This window comes from Macrobrachium nipponense, chromosome 33, assembly GCF_015104395.2.
Source record: "Macrobrachium nipponense isolate FS-2020 chromosome 33, ASM1510439v2, whole genome shotgun sequence".
In the NCBI taxonomy this organism is placed as follows: Eukaryota; Metazoa; Arthropoda; class Malacostraca; order Decapoda; family Palaemonidae; genus Macrobrachium; species Macrobrachium nipponense.
Window position 1 is genome coordinate 22,142,302 of NC_087219.1, and position 6,000 is coordinate 22,148,301.

The 6,000-nt window shown below is 36.0% G+C and overlaps 1 protein-coding gene and 1 long non-coding RNA gene across 5 annotated transcripts in view; both read right to left on the reverse strand.

Moving 5' to 3' along the window:
• LOC135203014 (microtubule-associated protein futsch-like) overlaps positions 1-6,000 on the reverse strand; it is a 296,133-nt gene that overhangs the window by 45,408 nt on the left and 244,725 nt on the right. The gene's annotated exons all lie outside the window — the stretch shown is intronic.
• Positions 935-6,000, reverse strand: part of LOC135203017 (uncharacterized) — a 52,929-nt gene continuing 47,863 nt past the window's right edge. Inside the window, exon 3 of the long non-coding RNA XR_010311845.1 lies at positions 935-1,078. This is a non-coding gene — a long non-coding RNA (uncharacterized LOC135203017). The remainder of the gene's footprint in view (positions 1,079-6,000) is intronic.

A 6,000-nucleotide genomic window follows, 5' to 3' on the forward strand; every position in this document is an offset into this window, starting at 1 on the left:
TATATATATATATATATATATATATATATATATACATATATATATATATATATATATATATATATATATATATATATATATAACGTACGTAACAGTAATAGCCACAACACCCTCTTAACTTCAATATGTATTTATATCTTGACATATATAGAATCAATTCCTACACTCTGATTTGGCCAATATATATACCTAATGACAGATAACAGAAGACTTTTCCACATTTATCTAGAACCTCATAATATTCATTCAACTATAACTTAGTTACTGGTTACCTAAACCTCACCGAAATATCGTCTGTGTAATATGAAAGAGTTTTCCCATAAGCAGACATACTTTTCATAACTTAGATCTTACCGACGAAACCAGACGAGAGGACTGTCAGCCTTTTCACGTAAGTCAAAGAGACGTTACAATCACACAAAATCTAAATTTCAATCCTGATATATACGTGAACGCAATGACATTGAATTTTAAATATAAAAAGACAAAATATCAATTCAAGTTTTTAAAAAACAACTTTAAAATTTATGTCCAAAAACACAACTAAATTTATTAAAAATAAATAAACACAAAATTACTGTAATTTTAAAATATAAAAACACTTTAAATTCAAGAATAAATTTTTTTTAAAAATTCAGTCCAAAAACCAATCTTAATTTAATAAAAATAAATATACGAAAAATGACAGTAAAATCAAAATATAAAACCAAATTGCAAAATTAAGAATTTAGAAAAACGTTACAAATTCAGTCCAAAACAACTAAATTTACAGAAAATAAATACACGAAAACTGAACATCAATTTTGCGCAGAAACTGTCCTGACCTTGTGAATCTTCATCGTCCGCCCCCTCCTCGTGGGTGGGCGTGGTCGGCGAGACCGCATAGGCAGCACAGGAACCCTCCTCGTCGGGCGTGGGTATGGGCGGCCTGCCGGCGGAGGAGGGCCTCGAGTACTTGGAGGACGACGACGAGAGGAGGAGGCGGAGGAGAAGGAAGAGGCGGAGGAGGAGGTCGACGCCCTGGAGCTGACGGAGGAGGCGTGCGATGGACGACGCAGCATTCCAAACTCCGCCCCTCCTGGTGACGTCATCATTTAGTCCACAGTTACGAAATGTCAACAACGCGATATCAAGAGGTCAATCTATGACGGCACAGGTTTATTCCATGATGGCCGCCCTGGGTTTAGTCTATGACATTTTAAGTTTACTCCTTGATGTCTTCGATTGTTTCCTAGACATCAATAGTTTAGTCTACAATGTCATGAATTTACTCCACGACGTCTTAAGTATATTCATAAATTACTCTAAGACGTCATATGTTTATTCATAAATTACTCTACGATGTCATAAGTTTATTCATAAATTACTCTACGACGTCATAAGTTAATTCATAAATTACTCTACCACGTCATAAATTTATTCATAAATTACTCTACGATGTCATAAGTTTATTCATAAATTACTCTATGATGTCATAAGTTTATTCATAAATTACTCAACACGTCATAAATTTATTCATAAATTACTCTACGATGTCATAAGTTTATTCATAAATTACTCTACGACGGCATAAGTTTATTCATAAATTACTCTACCAAGTCATAAATTTATTCATAAATTACTCTACGATGTCATAATTTTATTCATAAATTACTCTATGACGTCATAAGTTTATTCATAAATTACTCTACGATGCCATAAGTTTATTCATAGATTACTCTATGACGTCATAAGTTTATTCATAAATTACTCTATGACGTCATAAGTTTATTCATAAATTACTCTACCACGTCATAAATTTATTCATAAATTACTCTACGATGTCATAAGTTTATTCATAAATTACTCTATGACGTCATATGTTCATTCATAAATTACTCTACCACGTCATAAATTTATTCATAAATTACTCTACGACGTCATAAGTTTATTCAATGTCTTAGACTATTTCCAAGACATCAAAAGTTAGTCTACAATGTCATAAATTTACTCTACGACGTCGTAATTATATTCTGAGGTCTTAGATATAAAATAATAGTTCACGTCATGAAATTATTTTAAGACAACGTAAGTTTATTTCATGATGTCTTAGACTGTTTCCAAAACATCAAAAGTTTAGTCCACATTGTCATAAATTAGTCTACGACGTCATCAGTTCATTCCATGATGTCTTAAGACTGTTTCCAAGACATCAGGAGTTTAGTCTACAATGTCATAAATTAACTGTATGACCTCATAAATTTAGTTTGCGGTGTTTTAGACCGTTTCCAAGATATCATGGGTTTAGTCTACAATGTCATAAATTTACTCTAAGCCATCATAAATTTACTGTGACGTCATACATTCACTCTAAAATATCATGAGTTTAGTACATGGCATCATGAGCTTAGCCAATTCTGATTTGTGTTTTGTATCTAATTACTTGACCACAGTAAGCTAAAACTGTAGCTCAATCATAAATCGATCTTACCAAAAGCCATAACAATATTCTAATAAAACTCTCCTAAACATGAATAAAGTCAAATGCAAATAATTTATTGTCAAAATCATGAATTAAAACCTTGTTCACAACTGTTTCAATAATTCACATATTCAATAAAGTGAAAAATTACATAATTTTAAAATGTCGTAACTGACCACAAAGCCCTTTTTTTACTATTATTATTATATTGTTGAGATGATTTTCCACACCAGACCACAAGGGATCAAAAGAAAGACATTTATCTCTCTCTCTCTCTCTCTCTCTCTCTCTCTCTCTCTCTCTCTCTCTCTCTCTCTCTCTCTCTCTCTCTCTCTCTCTCACATATAGAGGCATACATACATTCAAACATGAGTTTAAAATATATCAATACATTCACATAACACCTTCTCTCTCTCTCACACGCATGTATTACCTGTCAAATGCATCATTATCACGAATGTCTGCTCTCTCCTTCCCCATTCTCTATTGGCAAATATTTCTAAGCACCAAACACTTGATTATACATCAGATACCGGCAACACCCTTCAACGTGCTATTACAAAACACAGCGAAAGACAGCAGGGTAATGATGATGATGATGACAGGTCCTTATCAAGACACGCAACGATAAGAGTGGTGTTTCTCAGTTAACTGATAAAGAAATAGAATGATGAGACACACTACTCATTGCGCTCCGTAGAGAGCAACGCCCTGCAATGTGGAGTGCACAACGAACTGAAGGTAGTTTCAAGAGTGTAGTTGCACTGTTTTCCGCCTTTCATTAGTGTTCATCTGTAACTTTTGGATTGTTTCCCATAGCTGTCCAGCTCCTTAAGTAACTGTGGCTTACTCCAGTTTCCACGTTTCATTTATTTAAGAAGAATTTCTTCGGGCAGCCCGTGTGAGAGTTACACACGAGTCAGTAGAGCAGTTAAACTACAGTAAGAGAATGGTGGCATTTTGGAGCGAATGTAGTTTCCTTTTTCCCTGATAATCAATCTCTTTTTTTTCTTCTTTTCTTTTCTTTTTTGAGAAGTCTAACTTTTCTGCGTTCTTTATGTTCATGATTAGTTCAAATACTTATAATCTCTAAGAGAAAAGAAAGGTTCCGTGGTATACAGAGCAAGATCAGAGTATAAAAACTAGTTCACAAAATCAGCTATATCTGAATCCATTAAATTCATGACCATCTGAGGCCGACTTCTGACATTTTAAGCAACAAAACCAAAAGGTAACATTATAAAAATTGCTCTTGACTATTTACCAATCAGGCTACCCGTGAAAAAACGCTAAAAAAATATCAATAATAATCCTTGCCTGATGCAATTCTAGACCTCGAAACACCAAATGGTGGGAATCCGACCTCCATCAACTGAGTCGATTTTTAATTCAAGAAATTGAATACAACTGAGACTTGAATGACCTGAGTTACTTGAGTGTAAACCAATCTACTTGCATGAGTGGGACGCCCAGTGTCCCCTGGTCTTTAAGAAGAATTCAATAGTCTTAAAAAAAAAAAAGGACTTCAAGCTGCCAAGAGGCTTCTAAAGCTTACAATGAACAATGGAAGCTGCAAAAGATGACTGAGAATTACTGGAAGCATCGGAAGCTCCAAAAATATCTTCTGGAAGCTTTCGAAGTCTATTTGATGCTGCAGATATAATTTCGACACTTGAAAAACAAAGTTTAAAAATCAGTAACGGTTACCAATGGAAGCGATATAATAATAATAATAATTATTATCATTATTATTAGTATTATTACAGAAATGTGTAATTATATAAGGTCCGGTTCAAATGACGTCCTCAAGCACAGAAAGTGCTATCCAATCGGTACATCACACAACAAGCATTTCCTCCACGGAAACAGAAGACAAGAAAGACAAAGCGGATAAAGGGGAAATAGCAATGAGGAACAAGGACATGGAATGAAAATATAATTACACAGTTATCAGTATTATCACCATTACAATTATTATTAGTATCATTATTATCATCGTTATTCATCCGTAAACTGTTTCTCCTAAATGGAAGCGACGCAAGAGAATCGCAAGATAAGAGTCAGCTGCATATATATATATATAATGATTTCAGATAACAAACCGTATACATAAAGACGAAGATGACTAAAAGATACAGACCGAGAGAGAGAGAGAGAGAGAGAGAGAGAGAGAGAGAGAAATATGAACATCGGTGACGATCAGGAAGGCAGGGAGATAAAATAAAATAAAAGTATAAAAAAATGACGATTAAAAGACACAGGCTAAGTAACAACAGACAAAATCAGCGAGAAATACAGAAATAATAAAATAAAGAAGAAGATTAAAAAAACGAAGAAAAGGAATTGAGAGTAAGCAATGGAAAGAGCGCCAACAATAACGACGATACCGAAAGAAAGACGGAATCATCGAAGGATAGACGTCAAAAGAGAAACGTCTGCCGAACTTGTTGTTTCCGGGGATGGATGGGGAGAGGAGGGGGATAGTTGGGAGAGGGGGGAGGAGAATAGAGGAGTGGGGAGAGGGGAGAGTGGAGGCGCTTGAAAGGAGGGGGAGGGGTTAATAAGGCACTCGCAGAGAAGGAGGCACTTCGCCCATCAAGAGAAAGTAGCGGAAGGGCAGGAGGCGCGGGAAGAGAGAGAGAGAGAGAGAGAGATTAACAAGTGAACATTTTACGAATGGTTTCACCCCAGTAGGATAAGGATTACCTCGTCGAGGACTTCCCATATTAATGAAGAAATGAACTCTAACGACTAGCCTGCCTCTCTCTCTCTCTCTCTCTCTCTCTCTCACCTCTCTCTCCTCTCTCTCTCCGCTCTCTCTCTCTCTCTCTATCTCTTCTCTCTCGCTCTGAAGATTCCTACAACAATCGTCTAACAACTTTGTACTAAATTCACTACTCAGGTCAACACTGGATTTTTGGGGAATGTGTCCACCAGTCTCTCCTCGTCCGGTTCGAGAGAGAGAGAGAGAGAGAGAGAGAGAGAGAGAGAGAGAGAGAGAGAGAGCGTCAAACACAGACAAACATACATGACCTCACAATTTCTTTCTCACAGTTACGTTTTAGTACAAACATGGTTACAAGACATGAAAAACAATCCAGAACACACGTTTTAAACAGAAAACACTCGATGCAAACACGTCTGCTACCCACCACACAAAAAGTCAGGAACACGTATGTTAAAACAAACACGTAGGACACAACAAAATAAATAGTCAATTTCTTTGTTTATGCTATCTAAAAAGCACACAAATTGATCGATAGCAAATTACCAGAGTGAAACATATTCTCTCTCTCTCTCTCTCTCTCTCTCTCTCTCTCTCTCTCTCTCTCTCTCTCTCTCTCTGAATAAAGAAACGCTGGATCTGGCCAATACTTGATAGCTGGTCACCATGATATACTACACACAGTTGGAACACATGCCCCATGAGCTTGCATGGGCCAGGGCATGGGGCTAGCAACCTCATCCCAATACCCAATATGTGCATTCATAGAAACATTACATATATACAAATTAAGTTTTAAATATATACATACATA